At 35.6% G+C, this 22,073-nt stretch overlaps 1 non-coding gene across 1 annotated transcript; it reads right to left on the bottom strand.

The window, feature by feature from the left end:
* Positions 1 to 5,034: 5,034 nt before the first annotated feature.
* Positions 5,035 to 5,141, bottom strand: LOC141676377 (small nucleolar RNA R71). Its single transcript, XR_012556970.1, has one exon. It is a non-coding gene; the product is annotated as a small nucleolar RNA R71 (small nucleolar RNA).
* Positions 5,142 to 22,073: the final 16,932 nt, after the last annotated feature.

Genomic DNA, 22,073 nt, shown 5'->3' with positions numbered 1-22,073 from the left:
AGTTATTTATGTTATTTGTCATTTGATATCTACAATATTAAAGTGCATAAAATGACTTAGTCTACAGATGATCATTAAATTATGTTCAAGTGATTATTCATATATATATATATATATTCACAATATATATCTCCCACTATTTTTATCAAATCAATAACCCCTAACTATTAATTTGGAAAAAATATATTTTAGATCCTTTCTATTGAGCTAATATCCATATTTTACCACGCGTTAGGTCAGCTTTGGCTTTTCTCCTAAAACATGATTATTTAGGTAGACAACATTTGTCAACTATATCAACTATATAACTCTTGGATAGCTTGGTGGAACAACATTTGTTCATATTTATCTAATAAATCTCGCCAAACTCTATGCCTCTAAGTTCATAATCCTATTGTGTTAACTTAGTTAAGTCAAACCCAATAGTGAAAAGTATCAATATACTTCAAAACATCTCCCACGATAGATGGGAGTACTTCGCTTTGGCGAACCCACTCCTTATTGATCTAGGGTTAACGCATTAGACTTATTGGAAGGAATCCAATCAACTTAATATTAACTTTAGGGTTTTGTTAATTTTAAAACGATCATGATCCTATCATAAAGAAATTCCAAATTTTTCCTTGAATAAAATACTTTAAATCAATATTCGTCAATGGTTTGATTTCCAGGTAGTGAGGGAGTCACAACGGTCTCGCTTAAAACCCACAACCTTACAAGTTCAAAGAACTCGCTTTTGAAAAAATCGCCATATGTCAGAAATAAAGAAAATTTATATTTTATTCCATGTTTCATAAAGACGAGAATCTCTTAATCATTTAGTTCATTTTAAAATCTTGAATCATTACAGATTTTATCTTGTTTAGCAAGAATGGCATGTGTGTTGTATCTAATACATACATCCTTAATCTAATTAAGCATGCATCTTTATAAACTACTCTACTCATACATTTATCATATGCGCATATATATGTAAAGTGCAATAAAAAACGTGGTTGGTTATGGTTTCATCCTATGTGATCTTTATCAAGTAATGACAAAGATCTAGGTCAATCTAAGGTGAAAAATAAATACAGGCTAACTATTACATGTCTTCTTTCTTGTATTGCTTCCTTGGATGGCCTCTGTGTGGGATTACCCTTGATCTTCAAATCTTCATGTCTTCATGTACATTACAAGAATGAAATATGAAAACTAATCTAATGAACTTACAAGAAGAACTCGAGTTATATTCGAGATTTAATAATTACAAGATTAAACGACATGCAAGCTATATTTGAAAAACCAAAACCATTATTCTAAGGTCATAAGCCATAACCATCCAACATTCTCAATTAACACAAAATAACATGTTAAAACACATAGTCTGATCTTAACATATCATACCCATCATGATCTAATCATAAAAATCAAATATTGAAAAAATTAGAAAATTTGAAATTAAATCTGATAACATTAAATCGCAGATTACAGTGCCTAAACGACGTCAAACTGCCTTACAGATCAGTCGATGATAGCTTCAACTATCTGTTACGTTCAGACGCTCGATTCCATATGAAATAGCGTATTCGTTCGCCAAAATCGAACACCAGACACAAATTTCAGCAAATCCGCTGCATTCGATTCAGAATCGTATCAAATACAATTCTTATAATAAGAACAAACACAAAACATATATATCAGTATATATACTGATTATATAATCATCATATGATTATAAAAATCTCGTGAATATCATATTTTCAAAACATATATCTACATACGTATATATAAACATAACAACATGTAAAACATACAAAATCTCATACATAACAGTCATTGAATATTGTATACATGTTATCATAGTAACAACAGTAAACACATAAACGAATTAAACACTTTTTGCAAGTAGCTCTGATGTCATTGAAGGATTTTGAGAACATAACGCAACGGAAACAGTAATTAAAAACGTAAATAATCGGAATTTTCAAAACCCACCGCAGGATCCATGTGAAAAATATATATTTAATTCGTTGATCAGATTGTTTACCTTAACAAGCTTTACCAAATGGTTGACTAATGGAGATCAAAATCTTGTTCAATCACCATGCATCCCGCTCTCACGATCTACGCTCTACCGTATCTACACGAATGCTTGAACTCAAGGATTGAATGTGTACTAGCATAAAATTGTTTCTTCTTACTCTCTCCATCTTCTCCCTTGGTGGCTAGGGTTTTTTTTAGTAAAAGTCTTTCATCCAAAATCAGCCACACAAGAGATATTATATACAGAGTATAATAAGAATTATAACTCTTAACTGATTAGGAGTTATTCTTAATTCGAAATTCCAATTCGTATAATAATTAAGTCACACTTAATTATTTAACAAATGAATTTCATAATTAATATTAGTAAATCCGAATATCAATATTTATCTAATTAATTAAGTCATACTTAATTAATATTATAAACAAATCAAATTACTTTAATATAATTTAAATCCAATTCAAATTAAATAATCCTTCAGGCATTCTTAGTGTGTGACCCTATAGGTTATTATTACGTTGGCAACGATTTTGAAATCTAATTTAAAGTCGTAAACAATGAGCGGCATCTAGTAATACATCACTGATACGCAAGTAATAATAATTGAATCGGTGATCGATTAAACCTTTCGTGAATAATGTACAATGTAATACAATCTCTTTAACAAAATATTATAGATTAAACTAGAGGCATGTAATGTGTCATCCTCATCATAATTTAATCCAAGTTTCCTTGATCAATGAGTAGACTATCATAGAAAATCAATATTTGAGCGTGGCTACGCATTTCATAGTCTAGCTCACACAAGAGGCCAATAATATCACTCCTAAAATAGGAGGGTTAAATCCCATATAGATCATTCATATTTCTCATACGATTAATAATATACCCAATGTCTACTTTTATCATTACCCGGTCAAGGACAACTTTTAATGGAATCAATGTATATTAATTCTCGTATAGAAATATAATGACTTCAGGTCTAAGGACCATTACAACATTATCACTGTGAGAATTACTTATCACACAACAGACATGTATAATCTCACATTGGGTCTGTCCAGCACCATGTACATATACATATGCCTGTATTTTTGACTTTGGTATCATCATACTTATGATCAATGAGATGTGATCATCAGTCAACAAACACACCAGTCTTAATGCATTATTATTGTCCCTTAATAATAATACTCGACTAGGGACCTTGAGGTTTCTTGTTTGGACAAGAAAGGTTTTTCGTTTTTGATTCAGAATAATAGTTGTTCTTTTTCATTCAATAATATTACTGTTAAGTGACATTTATATCCACTTAGAAATCTTCGTAAAGGATCGAATTAGTGTTTTGTACTCAAGTTATTTGTGTATTGGATGTTTTTTTAGTATTTTCCATTTCAGGGCAATATCGGAAGCAGGAATGGTTTTACATTGTTTTTATGCTTAGAAGAGTGTTAGGATGGAGCCTCGGATGATTGCAGTGAAAGAAACCGGCACAAGAAGTCAAAGAAATAAGAATATTGCAGATTTTCCAGTAGCTTAGAGCGGCCGTGCCCAAGTCCAGGGCGGCCGCGCCGGTTTAACAGAATGTCAGGGTGGCCGCAGCCGCTTGACAGAGCGGCCGTGCCGGGTCAAAATCCTATATCCTGATTTGTTTAGAAGGATGATTCTTTGGACTCCTAATTAGATGGGCTGCTATATAAAGACCTTTTTAAGACATTATTCATAATAGAGACTAAGGAGAAGACGGCGAGAAACCTAGGAGCATAGATTCAACGAAGGAGAAGAAAAGCTTATTTTTACTTGTAATTCTTTGATTGACTTGTAATCTTGGATGCTTGTTTTCTTGTTTGTTGAACCTATTACTCTTGATTATGTACTTTGATTATTTATTCAGTTTATAAAGACTTAGTTTATTATACCATGCTTTCATCGGAACCCACGGTGATGAAGAGTTCGGTTATGAACTAATCGTTATAGTGGGGTTCTAACAGATTAACTTATGGATTTCAATATTTAACTTGTTTTGATATGTATATGGTTATTATATGATATCCTAGTATTGGTTGTGCTTATTCATTTTATGGGCGTCACAAACTTATAAGATAGTGTGTTAATCCTTATTGAAGCGACAGTGAACGTAGAGGTTTAGAACCTGCCATGCTAGCATAGATTCATGAACTGTTATGCATGATTCGTAGGTAATTTTAACCATCTTACTTGCCCTATGTAATCACGATAGATAACTTGCGCATTAAACCTTTATGTTGTCAAATTCTATAGAGATATAGGGTCTCAACATAATTGGTGTCTATTCAGCTTCTATCTCTTTTGTGGATGTCTAGTAGTAGGGTATTCGTATAACGAAAGTTGCCGTTTACTAGTTTCGTGTTATCCGATTAGTTATCATCACCATTGCATGCTACGGTTAAGAACAATAACTTTGTTTGCTTGTTTCTTGTAGGGTATTTTTACTTGTTTGCTTGTTGCTTTTTCAGGTACTCTAGAGAGCGTGTATGCTAACGCGTTCTCGATCTCGCAAGAGAACATTGGATAAAGAGGAGGAAGTAGTTGAAGAAGTTTTTGTTGAGAAGAAAGTTGAAGAAGAATTTGTTATTACAATGGGAGAACCAGCAGCGAATCCGAAGGCTTTGATGGATTATTCTCAACTGAAGATCAATGATATTCATTCTAGCATTGTCAGACCAGCCATCGTGGCTAACACTTTTGAAATCAAGGCTAGAACAATTCAGATGGTGCATAACTCAGTCCAGTTTGGGGGTTCTCCAACGGAAGATCCCAACATGCATATTAGAGATTTCATCGAGATCTTCGACACTTTCAAATTCAACAATATTTCTGAAGATGCTGTTAAGCTGAGGCTTTTTCCATTCTCTCTGAGGGATAAAGCTAAGTGTTGGTTGCATTCTCTACCACCAGGCTCTATTACTACTTAGGAAGATCTTGCTCAAAAGTTTCTTACTAAATTATTCCCTATGGCAAAGATAGCTGCAATCAGAAACACTCTTACTCAATTTACGCAGCAATCAGGAGAGTCTTTATGTGAAGATTGGGATCATTATAAGGAGATGATTAGAAAGTGTCCTCATCATGGGATGCATCACTGGATGATTATCAAATGCTTTTATTATGGCTTGGGAGCACAGTCTAGACCCATGCTCGATGCAGCATCAGGTGGAGCCTTAAGGGCTAGGAGCAACGATGAAGCTTATGATTTGATTGAACTGATGGCTGCTAATAAATATTAGAACCCTTCTTAGCGACTACCTTAAGGCAAGGTAGCAGGAATTATGGAGGTTAAGGATGAAAGTGGATTCTTTGGCTAAATATGAAGGTTAATCAGATCATTAGTGTTTGTGAACTTTGTGCTGGTGTGCATGAGACGGAGCAGTGTGCTATTTCAAGTGAATCAGCTCAGTTCGTGAGCAACTTTCAGAGGTCACTACAACCAGCTCTAGCCATCTATCATCCTAACAACCGCAATCATCCTAACTTCAGCTGGAGCAACAATCAGAATACGGTGCAACAGCCTTATCAACAGTATGCAGCAAAGCAATTCAACCCTCCTAGTTTTCAGCAACCGCAAAATGCACCAAGACAATAACTCTAACTCCAAAAATCTAATGAAAAATCTGAATTGGAGAAATTGATGCTCATGTGAAAGAGTCAAGAGGTTCCTATTAAGACCTTAGAGAATCAAATTGGACAGATTGCCAATATCTTGCTGAATCGACAACCTGGTACACTCCCTAGTGACACAGAAGTTCCAGGCAAGAAGGAAACAAAAGAGCAGGTTAAGGCATTTACATTGAGGTCTGGGAAGGTTGCAAGCCCTGAAAAATCTCAAGTTCTAGAATCTAAAGTTATGGTTGAAGAAGATGTGCAGAAGGAAGCCGAAGTGGAATCAAGGAAGAAAACTGTGGAACACACTCCTCCTGGGGGTAATACAGGGGAGAAACAGGTCTATCCTCCACCTCCTTTTCCTAGAGGCTATATAAGAAAAAGTTAGATAAGCAATTTCTAAGTTTCTGGAGGTGTTCAAGAAACTTCAAATCAACATACCTTTTGCTGAAGCTCTTGAATAGATGCCTAACTATGTGTAGTTTAAGAAAGGTATTCTCTCTCGAAAAGTGAAGCTCAATGACTTAAATATCGTTGCTCTCACGGAGGAATGCAGTGTTGTGCTGCAACAAAAGTTACCTCCAAATCTTATAGATCCTAGAAGCTTCACTATTCCTTGCACCATCGGAAACTTGTCATTCGACAAGTGTTTGTGTGATTTGGGAGATAGCATCAATCTGTTGTCTTTGTCTGTTATCAAGAAGTTGGATTTACCTGATCCTAAGCCTACTTATATGTCCTTGCAGTTGGTTGACCGTTCTATTACATATCCACGAGACATTGTGAAGGATGTCTTGGTCAAGGTGGACAAACTCATCTTTCCTGCTGACTTTTTAATTCTTGATTTCGAGGAGGATAAAAAGATTCCCATAATCTTGGGAAGACCATTATTGGCTACTGGCCGAACCTTGATTGATGTGCAGAAGGGTGAGCTCACTATGTGAGTACTAGATCAGGATGTGACTTTTAATGTTTTCAATGCCATGAAATTCCCTACGGATAATGAGGAGTGCTTAAAGGTGAAATTGGTCGATTCTGTGGTTACTTCAGAACTTGATCAAATGCTAAGGTCTGATGCCTTAGAGAAAGCCTTAATGGGGAATTCAGTTAGGGAAGATGATGAAGGTGATGAGCAGTTATAGTATTTGAATGCTTCTCCTTCGAAGCGAAGGCTGAATATGCCTTTTAAATCTCTTAGAATGTCAGAACTCAAAAATACTGATGGGCGTCTCATGCCATCTATTGAGAAAGCTCCTACATTGGAGCTTAAACCATTTCCTGAACACTTGAGGTATAATTTTTTAGGTGATGCATCAACTTTGCCTATTATTATTGCATCTAACCTTTCAGGTAGTGATGAGGAAAAGCTCTTGATAATTCTAAGAGAGATCAAATCGGCAATTAGATGGACTATAGAAGATATCAAGGGAATCAGCCCTTCTGATGAGGATCAAGGAATGAATATGTTAACTTTGATTTTCTTTATGCATACTTGTGGTGATGCTCAATTGGAGAGGATGCAAAGATGGGTTATGAAGCTTACTTGGACAACAAGGAATAAAGGAGCGGTGTATGAAGTTGGACAAGAAGCTGATTATTATATAATTATTAATTCAAATTTTGCTTGCAAGTTTTTACCTTTCACTTGAAAGGGATTTTCTTGTTTTAAGCACTTAGGATTTTATTTTCCTATTTGGATTTGGTTTTTGTCTTTTTTCTATTCAGGTTTGGTTTTTAAATTTGTTTCTGGGAAAGATTCAGATATTGGCTAATTCAAGTTGATATTGAATTTCTCTTAGAATCCTATTGGGTTTGGGTTATTGTCTAAGCCTATAAATACCCTTCTCATGTAATCTTTTAAGGGAGACAATGGATGATATAAAACTTGTGTTTTGAGATAAACTATGAGTAGTTTTTCTTTTCTCTAAACTTCAATTACTGGATTGTTTTGAAGATTAGATTTGAATTACTTAGTTTCTGGATTGATCTAAGCAATTTGAGGTTCAAAGTTCACATTTCTGGATTGATCATGTTCTTTTGAAATATCCTCTTCTTCTCTTATCCCTTTTCTTCATGTTTTTCCTTTCTTTGTGGTGCGATCCACATCAATTTGGTATCAAGAGCCAAGGTTTTTTCTCCAATTTCTTAATTGTTGGGAGATCTAGGTTTAAAAAAAATAAATACTATTCACGAGTTACTGTTCACGAGCACTGTTCATCGGCACTGTTCACGGGTACTATTCATCAAAAAAAATTCAGATTTTTCTTATGGCTACGGATGAATTGCTCAGAAAATTACTTGGAAAATTGGAAGAGATTGATAAACGTACTCAAAAGCTTGCTAGTTCAACGAAATCGAGGTTTGATGAATTGATAAAATTTTAGCTAAGGTGAAAGATAGTGATGAAGTCTATGATCCTGGTATAGAGCTTGGTTATTTTACAGGTTTGGGTAGCATAGATAATTTTGTTGAATGATTTACACAAGTTGACAAGATTTCTGCTTATACAGGTTGGACTGAGATGGGAATATTCTAGATTGCAGCGCTTAAACTTACAAAGAAAGAAGGCTTGTGGTTTGATAATCTAAACACAAAAATAGTTAGATCTGGAAAAGAAAAGATTATAATTTGGACATCTCTGAAGAAGAAACTTCGTGCAAAATATATTCCTTTGCATTATAAATTTGAATGTATAATGAAGATGGCATCCCTCTCTCAAGGTACTATGAGTGTTTCTGAGTATAATTCTGAATTTTATAGATTGCGCCTTATTTGTGACTTGGAGGAGACGAAAGCAATGAAAATTGGAAGATTTATTCATGGATTGAATTTGCCTATTTATCGAAAGGTTAAATCAAGTCCATATATCTCGTTTAATAATGTATGCAATCTTGCTTTGGAATTTGAATCTTTTCAAAAAGACGAGAAATTGAAGTCTTCCCTTCACGAGTTCACTCTTTCAGAAGAAACTAAAGAAGAAGATTTGGTCAGTGTGGAGAATGTTACGGATCTTGTTGTTGATTACCAGGTGTTAAGTGTGGCGACTACATCAAGTTTCGATGAAAAGGATGAACCAGTTACAAAAGAAGCTATAATAGAGAAGTATGAAGAAAGAAAGTCACATGATGATAAAATCTTGGTTGTTGAAGAAAATCAAATAGATAAATCTCTTAAACTTGTGTGTCCTGACATGGTTGAAGAGAAAAAGGTACTCGAGGATATGTTCCAAACTAAAGAGGTTGAGTACAAGGAAAATAACATCATCATCATCATGGAACACATTGATTTTCTAGGGGTAGAGAACTTGTTGAATGCACTTATCTCAACAAACTATCTTATTCTTTGAAGTTTACTTCCTAAGATACTGGTCATGGAATTGCAATTTAAAACTTTCAAGTTCTACGAGAAATCATCTCGTTATGTGCTTATTCTTAAATACTTTAGAATTCGAGGATGAGTTTTCTTCAAAGGAGAGGAGAATGATGAGGATCATGGAATGAATATGTTAATTTGGATTTGGTTATGCGTACTTGTGGTGATGCTCAATTGGAGAGGATGCAAATATGGGTTATGAAGCTTACTTGGACAACAAGGAATAAAGGAGCGGTGCATGAAGTTGGACAAGAAGCTGATTATTATATAATTATTAATTCGAATTTTTCTTGCAAATTTTTATCTTTCACTTGAAAGGGTTTTTCTTGTTTTAAGCACTTAGGATTTTATTTTCCTATTTGTATTTGGTTTTTGTCTTTTTCTATTCAGGTTTGGTTTTTAAATTTGTTTTCTGGAAGGATTCAGATATTGGCTAATTCAAGCTGATATTGAATTTCTCTTGGAATCCTATTGGGTTTGGGTTATTGTCAAAGCCTATAAATACCCTTCTCATGTATTCTTTTAAGGGAGACAATGAATGATATAAAACTTATGTTTTGAGATAAACTATGAGTACTTTTTCTTTTCTCTAAACTTCAATTACTGGATTGTTTTGAAGATTAGATTCGAATTACTTAGTTTCTGGATTAATCTAAGCAATTTGAGATTCAAAGTTCACGTTTCTGGATTGATCGTGTTGTTTTGAAATATCCTCTTCCCAAATTGATGTGGATCTCTCCACAAAGAAAGGAAAAACAAGAAGAAGAAAGGGGATAAGAGAAGAAGAGGATATTTCAAAAGAACACGCTCAATCCAGAAACATGAACTTTGAATCTCAAATTGCTTAGATCAATCAAGAAACTAAGTAAGTCGAATCTAATCTTCAAAACAATCCAGTAGTTGAAGTTTAGAGAAAAGAAAAACTACTCATAGTTTATCTCAAAACACAAGTTTTATATCATCCATTGTCTCCCTTAAAATATTACATGAGAAGGGTATTTATAGGCTTAGACAATAACCCAAACCCAATAGGATTCTAAGAGTAATTCAATATCAGCTTGAATTAGCCAATATATGAATCCTTCCAGGAAACAAATTTAAAAACCAAACCTGAATAGAAAAAAGATAAAAACCAAATCCAAATAGGAAAATAAAATCCTAAGTGCTTAAAACAAGAAAAATCCCTTTCAAGTGAAAGGTAAAAACTTGCAAGCAAAATTTGAATTAATAATTATACAATAATCAGCTTCTTGTCCAAGTTCATGCAACGCTCCTTTATTCCTTGTTGTCCAAGTAAGCTTCATAACCCATGTTTGCATCCTCTCCAATTGAGCATCACCACAAGTACGCATAACCAAATCCAAATTAATATATTCATTCCTTGATCCTCATCACCTTCTTATTGTATTCATAAAAGTTTGCTAGAGGAAGGAAGCAAGCCGACTGTTAAGCAAAAGAGAAGGCTAAATCTGATCATGAAGGAGGTTGTGAAGAAGGAAATTCTCAGGTGGCTAGATGCACGGATCATCTATCCTATTTCTGACAGTTCTTGGGTGAGCCTAGTTCAGTGTGTGTCGAAGAAATGAGGCATCACAGTGGTTACTAATGAAAAGAATAAGCTAATTCCTACTCGAACAGTAACGGGGTGGAGAGTTTGAATGGATTACAGGAAGTTGAACAAGGTCACAAGGAAGGATCACTTCCCTCTTCCTTTTATTGATCAGATGCTTGACAGGTTGGCTGGGCATGAGTACTACTGTGTTTTGGATGGCTATTTGGGTTATAATCAGATTTGCATTGCTCCTGAAGATCAGGAAAAGACTACCTCCACTTGTCCGTTTGGTACTTGTTCCTTCAGAAGAGTTTCTTTTAGGTTGTGCGGTGCACCAGGTACATTTTAGAGATGCATGATGGCTATCTTCTCTGACATGATTGGTCAGAACCTGGAGGTGTTCATGGATGATATTTCTGTGTTCGGGGATTCTTTCGACGAGTAGTTACAAAATCATCGGGCAGTGTTTAAAAGGTGTATTGAGACCAATCTAGTTCTCAACTGGGAGAAATGTCACTTTATGGTGCAACAGGGCATCATTCTTGGGCACAAGGTCTCTAGTATAGGTCTGGAAGTGGACAAATCCAAGGAGGGGCTCATTGAAAACCTTCTTCCACCAATTTCTATTAAGGGGATCCGCAGTTTCCTTGGTCATGCGGGTTTCTATCGGCGGTTCATCAAGGACTTCTATAAAATCTCTAAACCGTTGTGCAATCTATTAGAGAAAGATGTCCCTTTCAAGTTTGATGATGAGTGTCTAGCTGCTTTTGAGAGCTTAAAAAAGAGCTTGATCACGACACCTGTCATAACTACACCTGATAGGAATGAGCCTTTTGAAATGATGTGTGATGCAAGTGACTATACAGTTGGAGCAGTTCTTGGGAAAAGGAAGAACAATATATTTCATGTGGTCTGCTATGCTAGTAAGATCCTCAATGGTGCTCAATTGAACTATACTACTACCGAGAAGGAGCTACTAGCTATTTTATATGGTTTTGAGAAATTCTGATCTTATTTACTTGGGACGAAGGTGACAGTTTTCACTAATCACGCTACCATTCTCTATCTCGTCTCGAAGAAGGACTCGAAGCCTAGATTGATTTGGTGGGTTCTTTTACTTCAGGAGTTTCAATTAAAGATCAAGGATAGGAAAGGTACTAAGAATCAATTTGCTGATCATCTATCTCGGTTAGAAGATCCAAGTACGAATTCACAGGATAAGACATTGATAAATGAGTCTTTTCTAGATGAGTAGTTATTTGGGGTGCAAGAAGAAGAACCGTGGTTCGCAGATATTGTGAACTACCTTGTGAGCAACATTATGCCTCCAGAATTATCTTCTGCTCAAAGGAAGAAGTTTCTTCATGAGGTGAAGTGGTACATGTGGGATGAGCCATTTTTGTTTCATCAAGGAGCTGACCAAATCATCAGGATATCTATTCTGTATAACGAGACGGAGGTTATCTTGCGAGACTGTCATTCAATTGTTTATGGAAGCCACTATGATGGAGAAAAGACAACGGCTCGTATCCTTCAAGCAGGATTCTTCTGGCCTACATTGTTTAAAGATGCGCATCAGTTCATTTTGAAGTGTGATCGCTGCCAACGTGTTGGTAATATGTCCAAGAGGGATGCGATGCCTCTTAATGTGCTACTCAAGATTGAGTTCTTCGATGTTTGGTGAATTGACTTTATGGGGCGGTTTGTCTCATCTTGCATTAATCAGTATATCTTGTTGGCGGTTGATTATGTCTCGAAATGGGTGAAAGTTAAAGTGTTGCCGACAACTGATGTGAAGTTAGTGTCGTTCTATTGTCCACTTGATCTCAGGATTCTATGTCAAGCTAGCGACGTAAACCTAGCACTTCTTATGAGGCAACCCAAGCTTTTGTAAATTAGTAGAAGATATAAGGAAGAAAAAGCTGAAGAAAAGACAAAAAACCAGAAAAAGAAGAAAAATAGGGTGTTTTTGACAGAAGCCCGGCACTCCCGCGCTGCCTTGCGGGGCGGCCGCACTGAAAATAGAGGAGCACGACGCGCCCCCGATGGGAAGTGGGGCGGCCGCTGGTTTGATAGACATATGGCGCACCCGCGCTGGGAAGCGGGGTGGCCGCGCTGAAGCCCTGGATTCGAAAAAGAAAGCAGAAAATATGAAAAACACAAAAAAAATAGTTCCCACATCAGTTACAAACCCTTAACCCTGATTTTTGGCCCTCTTTCAATGCATTATCTCTCCACTAATTCCATATTCTTAATTCATTTCTATTCTAATTCTTATTCTCAATCCCTATATATATACACTTATACACAATCATGTCCACCACTTTTCACATTCTCAAAACCCTAAATCTCTCTTATACACTTCTCTTTTCTCAACTTATCCAATTTCAATGGCACCCAAGAGAGCAAGGGCTCAAGTTAGTAGCAGTACCACTGATTCGTCGATTGTTGGGGCTACGATGTAATATGCCGGGATATAACGTGTAATTATTTTTACTATTAAATAATTAATATGTGTGTTCATTATCTATTCTGTGAGTTAATTGTTAAGTGATATATGTACTTGAATATTCAAAAATAATATTAATTGAGTATTTTAATTTTTATATTTCCAAAATAAAATATAGATAATTGTCATATCTTCCTAATTATTTTTATGTTGATTCATAGATATATAAGAATCATATGAAATTTTTAAAATCTTTTTCCGGGTAATTAAAATTTAATTTATAAAAACGGGAACCAACCGACGTCAATCGTTTTTACGTTTTTGGAACCCGAAACTCTTCCGAGAACTCCTTCCTAACCTAATTGTAATATTCCGAACATTTTCCATGTTTCGACTTTTTCGATCCGGCGTACGGTTTGTCCTGCGCGGGTCCCGGCACAACATTTTCGATACAATATTCGTTTCGGTAAATTAATAAAACCCGTATTTTCGATAAACGGAAGCTTTTTATTAAACTATCCCAATTATCACTTCGTAGTACGTGTAACTGGGTGCTGAGACCAAGACCGCAGTACAAGTTGTACTGATTTGGATAATTATCCCAAAAACTGTTACCGTTTGGATCAGTTTTTATTAATAAACGTACCATTTTATATCCGGAATGATCCAACGGGATACTAATTTTACGTAATTATAAATAGCCTTTTACCGTATTTTATTTCGTATCAAAATCATTTGCAGACAGATAAATATATAATTTTACAGAGAAAAATCATATATTCATAAACCTTTCTGAGAATCAAACCACAAATTCAAGGCGTTAGTGAAATCCGTTTGAAAAGTTGGAGTAACCGATTTGAAGGTCTCAAGGAGTACTATCAGATTCTAAGCTTTGTTTCACTGCAGAATCAAAGGTTGAATTTCTAAAAATTTATTTATTTTCGAATTTATTTTATTAAAAATATGAATTTTTGTTCGGATGATTGTTTGTATGATTTGATGATTGCATGTTGTAGAGCTTGTTTTCCTGATGATTTTCATATGTCATACGTCTGATTTGGAGTTCAATAACATGTTCAAATTTGAGTTTGATTTTCGAATTTTAAAATTAGGGTTTATAACCCGTATGAATGTTCTTAATTGAAATTTGGGGGTTTCTTATTCTGTGATAGATTGATGTTGTGATATAGTGGGTTGTGTTCTCTGTGAAATTAGCAATCCAGTCGTATAAGTTTCATGAACCAACGAGGTCTGTAGAGAAGGGAGTTGTGTTTTGAAGTTTTCCGATAGTTCGCCGGAAAACTGGAAAATTTCACGGCCAAATTCCGGCCAACTCAGGGATTGTTAGGTTGTTTTGATTGCATGGTTGTGTTCCTGGTGTTATGTAGATGTGATCTGGAGGTGTTGGTGGGGTGAGGACGCCGGGAACGTGTTCTCCGGCCACCTCTGTGTTTTCCGGCGATCCCCTGTAAAAATTGCAGTTTGGTCCCTGAAGTTTTGGGGACGATGCAGTTTGGTCCCTGTAATTTCCAGACTTTGCAAAAATAGGATTCCTGTTTTAAAAATGTTTAAAAATTATATTTCCCATTTATTTTTATTATAAAAATTCGTTTTTAATTTCTGAAAATTCTAAAAATTATTATTTTAATTCCAAAAATTATTTTTAATTCACAAATAAATCTAAATTAATTAGTTAATTAATTTCAGTTAATTTTTAATCGATTAATTAGTCAATTAATTCGAAAATTAATTGATTAATTGATTTAATTAATTATTAATTGATTTTTAATTAATTACTTAATTAGATTTAAATATTTAAAAATGATTTAAAAATTTAGAAAAATAGTTTCGAGCTTTAAAATATTATTCTAAATTATTTTCAAGGCTCGATAATTATTCTAAAATTGTTTCGGAGCCAGAATTGGCCAACCGAACCCTGTTTATTAACCCGAAATTGATCCAGCGACTCGTTTTAATTCCGAAAAATGTTTTAAAAATCACTTTAAATACCAGAAAGCCTATTTATGACCCGAGACTTCTTTATAAATGATATACCATTGATTACGTGATGTATTATGTGTTATACGTGACTTGTTGTTTGACTATCGGTCTATATATTCGATATTTACTTGGTTATTACATAGATTTCAATCCGTTAATCGGATTTGGGTAAAACGAAAGGTAGATAGAAGTGTGTGTTGAATAGAATCTTGTGAGTTGATGATTGATAGATGCTTATGATATGTGAGCAGAAAAGGCAAGACGTAGGAAAGGAAAACAGATAGTTGAAGAGTAAGACGGTTGTGATTGGAAGTGAGTGCAGAGTAGTAAGCTAATACCAGGCAAATGTTCTGAACTTTCTCGAGATATTGTATTTCTTGATAGTCTTGTTGACATTGCAAGTGCTTTGAAGCACGGAAACCTAAACCCTGATTTAAATTATTGTTCTTGAGCCATGAACCATATTCTTTCTAAGCCATTGATTATTGTAAACCCAAACTCGAACCTCAAGTATACAATACTATTCCATAAATACATGCAAACAAAATCCCAAACACGGAACTGAATTACTTGTACATTCAACCATTGTATCCTATGCTTTGAGAGCCCAAATCTTTGAAACCCTGAAATATTGATTCTTTTGTTATCCAATTCTTTCATTACCCAGCATTCAAGCTTTTAAACTACTTTATTGATCCTTACAAAGATTGAAACCCTTTCATTGTTAAACACTCATTGTTGTTAATGATTCTGGTTATTGTTTATAATTGCATATTCTGTTATTATGTTAGAATTGGATTGTTTTTATAAAATTGTGGACCAGATTCGTGGTCAGACCATATAATGGTCAAGTTAGGCCAATGTGTGCCTTGGATCCAGTAGTTAGAGCAATGCCGTGTGCCTTGCTCGGGGTTAGTGCGTGACTGATCAGCAGCCTAACCTTGGTTTTTAAATTAAAAGTATAATATCCAATTCTAAATCATAATCAAATGTTCACTTGATATCATAATCATAGTCACCTGATGATCATTATTCTCAGTTTTGTCATTGTGACTTGCTGAGCTAGTTAGCTCATTTGTGCGATGTTGTTTATATTCTTTCCAGTTAAAAAGGAACCAGTTGGTAGTGAGGATCCCCAGTCCAGCGCGAGAGCTAGGGGTTCAGGTTGAGGAAGCTGAGCTAGTAGGCTTCTTTTGGGATAATTTAAGTTTGTAAAAGTTTGTAATAATGTTTGATACTCAGTGTGAGTTTGAAATAGTTGGGATTTGAACGGTTTGTAATATATTAGTGTGTTGGCTTGTGTGCATACTTTAACCTGTTGCGGTCCGTGGTGGTTGATAAGTAGGGTCACTGCATATATTATTATTATCTTTATTATTGTTATAAGCAGGTTATAATTAAGGTGTGTGTGTGGACCCCAAACTTCTGACCCGGGTTTGGAGGGCGCCACAGGTTTGGTATCAGAGCTACAGGTTATAAGTCACTAACACAAGCCTAGGTTAACGGGAATGGGTAGAGGGTTAGGATTAGAAGTAAGGCATAGGATGATAGAACGTTGAGAGGTTGAGTGTTTCAGTATATCAGATATTAGTATAGTTCGTGTTATGGTACGAGATTCTTATATTGCGATATGATTTCAGATAGCAGTAATGGCCGACTCTTTTATTCCCGTATCTGCTGATCACTCAGAGCCTTCAGTTGGAGTGCCGTCTTCAGATCCACGTCCTGTTGTTCCACCAGCATTGGCTATTCTACCTCCACCTGTGTTGCAGCCCGTACCACTGCAGGCTATTCCACCTCCAGGCGTGAGGCCACCTGTCAGAGGACCCCCACCTGCTGATTCAGGTTTTACCGGTCATTCAGTCACAGGAGTACCTTTCCAGTTCTCTTCCTATCCTGTCCCATATCATCAGTTTGAGGCTTGCCTTATGGAGCAGCGATTCCTTCAGGGTCAGATTCAGGAATTACTACATATTATGCGTACCAGAGAGATGGGGAGTGGTGAGAGGCGACTTAGAGAGAGGCTCCAGGCATTTCGTAGGACAGCTGCAGTGAGGATTGCTAAGGCTACACATGAGGACATCACCCCTGATTTCTTAGTAGAATGGGCTAAATGGGTTCTAGAAGAGCTTGAGGAGATTGGAGGTCCAGACTTGTCATGAGCCAGAGATTCAGAGATGGAGATTCTGAGCAGTGTTGTTATGGTTATGTAGTATGTACAGTAGTGTGTAGTGTGTATCAGTAGACTTTTGAGTTGTATTTATAGACTAGCTATGCTGACTAGTGAGTAGGTTGTTGTACCCTTTTTGCTTTTACTTCCGAAGCGTCTTTACGCTTGTACTACCCTAAAACTTTTGATCTATATATATCAGTACCTTTTTCCTTTCCAGCACTGTTATTTATTTTATTGCACCTGTTTTACCTTACCTTATTTATTGCACCAGTTATACCCTGTGATACCATGTGCCCTGTTTTCCATAACTGTTTATATTCTGTAAAGAAGCATGCAATTTATTTAGTCACAACTGTTTTCAAAAAGAAATATTTCTATTTTACAAAACTATTCTTTTATGTAAAAGATTGATTCAAAAGCTAAATAAGTTGATTGATTCTTTACAGAAAATGCCTCCCAAAAGAAATACCCGCACCAACACCCGAAATGAAGAAACTAACAACAACAACAATCAAGATGATACAAACCCGAATGTGAACCCAGGACCTATGGACCCAGCAATAGCCCAGATTCTTCAAATCTTGGCCCAACAAACAGTTCACCTAGCACAACAACAACAAAGACAGACCAATCCCCAGGTAACCTTCAAGACTTTTCAGGCAATAAACCCACCAGAATTCAAGGGTTCCTTAGAGCCAATTGAAGCAAATGTTTGGTTAAAGGAAATAGAGAAGGCATTTGCCTTAGTGAAAGTAAAGGAAGAACAGAAGGTTGAGTTTGCAAGTTATTATCTGAAGAATGAAGCCACCTATTGGTGGGAGATGGTGAAGACATTGGAAGGTACGGATGTTATTACTTGGGAAAGGTTCAAGGAATTGTTTCTAGAAAAGTATTTTCCTCAATTTATTCAAGATCAGATGGAGCTAAAGTTTTTAGAGTTAAAACAAGGGAATATGTCGGTAACAGATTATGAGGGGAAGTTTGAGGAATTGTCAAGGTATGTGCCGTCGTATGTTAATACTGATAGAAAGAAAGCTAAGAGATTCCAGCAAGGCTTGAAGCCATGGATCAGAGGGAAGGTAGCTATTTTTGAATTGGATACTTATGCCGGGGTTGTACAGAAAGCTATGATCGCAGAGACAGAGAGTGAGATGTTCCAGAAAGATAAGGAAAGCAAGAAAAGGAAAGTTGAGGGAAGTGAGGGTCAGTCACAAACAGGGAAGTTTCCAAATTTTAAGAAGGGCAAGTTCCAGCCAGGGAGAAATTTTAATTTCAGGAGACAAAATGCAGGAGACGGAGGCCAAGGCAATCGTCCAGCTAATGTGAATCAGCCGAATCAGTTGAGATTAACTTTTCCAGATTGTCAAGTTTGTGGAAAGAAGCATGGAGGAGTTTGTAACAAGTTGAATGTGGTATGTTTTAAATGCAACCAGAAAGGGCACTATTCAAGGGAATGCCGAAATCAGCCAGCAAATAAGGATCAGCCTATCCGAAATCCAGCAGTGAAGGTTCCAGTCATTGGATTTACATGCTTTAAATGTGGGAAGCCAGGACATATGGCCAGGGATTGCAAGTGTAATAACCCCAATTTTGGAGATATTTTGAAACCCTTATGAATAGTGTTTTTGCTGAACGAGAAAACTTTTCATGCCACGCTATGTAGGGGTTCTGTTATTGATCTTATGGGATATTATTAGTACTCTATGTGGTATATAAGTGTATATAAAGATCGTCAGAATCCAATTCCGAACACTTTGATTTTTCCCGGAAATCCACAAGATACGGAGAGAATTGAGTATAAGGTAACAGGATAAAAAGGATTTAAATTAAAGGATTATAAGAGAGGATCATAGAAGGAATACAATATATTGAGAAAGGTTAAGGGAACCTAAGTAATAAGATCCCGGGTATGATCCCTCAAACGATAAACGAGAACGAAAGATAAGCGAACCGTAAAACAAATAAGTGACCAAGAGACAAGCTTGTACAAGAAGCCAGGGATTGTGACATCATCAAACCACAAGGTGTGGACAAGTGGGAGCATTATGACATGTGCAAGGTGACACAAGCATGACATGGGAAGGAAGGAGGTGTGGTGGCTTTTTAACCACACAAATTCAAGGGCAACAAGGTAATTAACTAAATCAAACACAAAAACAAGCCAACCAAGCCAAGCAAAATCATTTTCATCAAAATCAAAAAGAAACCAAGGCATGGTTCATCATGCTCTCGGCTTTTTACTATTGCAAATGGGCAAGAATTCAAAAACTCAAGATCCAAGCCTCCTAAATTGGTGAGTTAATTCCCTAATCATTTTCATGCTTAGTTAGGGCTATATCATGAGTTTAAGCCATTAATTCCTTCTCAATCTTCTTCATTTAATCAAAGAAGAAGACTATGAATAGTGTTTTCAAGTTTTTAACTTGAAGTTTTTCTTGTTTTCTTGAAGATCCAAGCATTCTTAAGACTTCTCAAAGCTTCTTAAGGCTTCCTAGCTCCTCCCACCACTTCAAGGAAGGTATACCATCTCCAAACCCTAGATTCCTATATATTATAAGATGATTTTGATTAGTAGGATGATATTGTAGCTTGTTGTTGTGATTAGAGTTTGGGATTTGAAATGGTAGTGAAATGGAATGGTAAATGTTGTGGTTTTGATTAAAAGAACTTAAGTATGATTAAAGTTAAGCTTAGGCATAAGTATGAATGATTAAATTGAATTGGTTGGGGTTGTTATGATGTGATGAGGATGGATGTTGGTTGTATGTTGGATTTGAGGTTGATTTGGAATGGGTTTGAATGGTTTAAAATATTGGAAATCGCGTAAACATAGCCGTCGTAACGTCCGATTTTCTTTGGACTGTTTTTGTGCATAGCATTAGGACCCGAGAACCCCCTGCTAGATTATTACCACTGCCATTTTTAGATAGCTCATGTTACGAGCTTCGTTTTGATATGTAGTTCATTCGATTCCGATGCACGGTTTAGGAGAAACGACCGTTTCAGGTAACGGCGTTTCGCGAACGAAACTTTTCCCCTCGCCTTACTTTGAAACATAGGTTAAAGACCAATAAGGGTTAATTAATGTATGAAACATTTATGGTAAGTGTGTTAGGCAGTTGGTAAGACACTCGCGAAGGAATCGCTTTAAAACTCGTAAAGGTTAAATTATTAAAAATGGTGGAGCCGAGGGTACCCGAGTGACTTAAGCGAATCAGTGAGCGCAAAACAAGCGTTAGAGTCTAAGTTAGTTAAAGTATAGATTTACAAGTGATTTGGTTTAATTCCAACTTACTTGTTGTTTATAGGTTACCAGACTCGTCCCGAGCCTTTTATCACCCCAAGTCGCTCAGGCAAGTTTTCTACCCGTTATAACTGTTGTTGTGATGAATATATGTATTTGCATTATCTTGCGATAGATGCATGTTGGTTAATTAGCAAATGATGCAATATATTGAAGCATGCTGCTATGGTATATATATGCATGCCTGTTTCGCATTCTTTCCATATATATATCTGTTGGTTCAGTTGATAATACCTATGCTAGAGATAAGCAGTAGTTGCGTATACCCTTAGTATAGGGACCCAAAGGTGAAAATATTTTCTAAAACCGGGAGTCGAGGATCCCGAGTAGATTTTGTATATATGGATATGGATATATATATATATATATATTTATATATATATATGGTTATATTTTTCCAAGCTATTAATCGAATAAGGTTTATTCGATAACTTTAACTTTATTTTATTATTGAATATTATTTCGAATATTATTCGAAGGCGTATGACTCCTTTATATTAAATGAATATTATTTTGAATATTCATTCGAGGACTTATGACTCCTTTTATTTTATTATCTGAATATTATTTGAATATTCATTCGAGGGCTTAGGACTCTTTCATATTATTTATTGAATATTATTTGAATATTCATTCTAAGACTTATGACTCTTTTATATTATTTATTGAATATTATTTGAATATTCATTCGAAGGCTTATGACTCAGTTTATATTATTTAATGAATATTATTTGAATATTCATTTGAGGATCTATGACTCCGATTATTTGCTGAGGTATATTCTTTATTTTATTAAAGAATAAGGTGTCAATAATCAAACTTATTTTCGATTATTCAAATAAAGATAGTACTTTCATATAAGTATATCTTTGGTTATTTAATACTCGTTTCAAGTATAAGTTTTAATACTTCTACTTCAATTATTTTTATAAAGATTATTCTTTATGGGAATATTATCTAAATAATAATATTCAGTCATTTTCTAAATATTTTGGGGACTGATTTACTTCATTAAATCAGCTTTACTCCAAACACTCTTTAAAGTGTTTTCGAGTCTTCAAAACGATTTTTAAAAGTTAGAGCGGATCCCAAAACTCATTTTTATATTTAAGATCTTCCTTTTTAAGGGGATTTAAATACTCGCTCAAAACCTGAGGGATCCGGCTCTATGGTGTATTTTATATTCGCAACAAGGTTGCTGTTTTGATAAATGAATTGATTACTTGCCCAATGTTCGGGAAGTAAGCCCATCTAATTGAGTCGGCATAAGCGACAGGCCGGGGTATGGTCTATCAAAGAGTAAGTGGCTGGGTGGCAGTCCATCAACGCGTAAGAGGTCGGGTGGCGGTCCAGCACAAGGTCCTTATGTGGCCAGGGTGATGACCGGTGGGGGATTCATCCATCTACTAGTAGAAAAGGTTACTTATTGGTATCTTTGCCTGATCAGCAAGATATCTGGTTTATGCCAAAATTCTTTTCCTTTCCAAAATTCATTGGATGTTTCAAACTCTGTTCATGCTTTACATAACAGAGGTTCCAGGAAATGTTTAAGAGATA

Source organism: Apium graveolens, chromosome 7, assembly GCF_009905375.1.
Source record: "Apium graveolens cultivar Ventura chromosome 7, ASM990537v1, whole genome shotgun sequence".
NCBI lineage: Eukaryota > Viridiplantae > Streptophyta > Magnoliopsida > Apiales > Apiaceae > Apium > Apium graveolens.
Note: the sequence above shows the minus strand (reverse complement) of the source record. Positions and strands in the feature narration are given on the sequence as shown.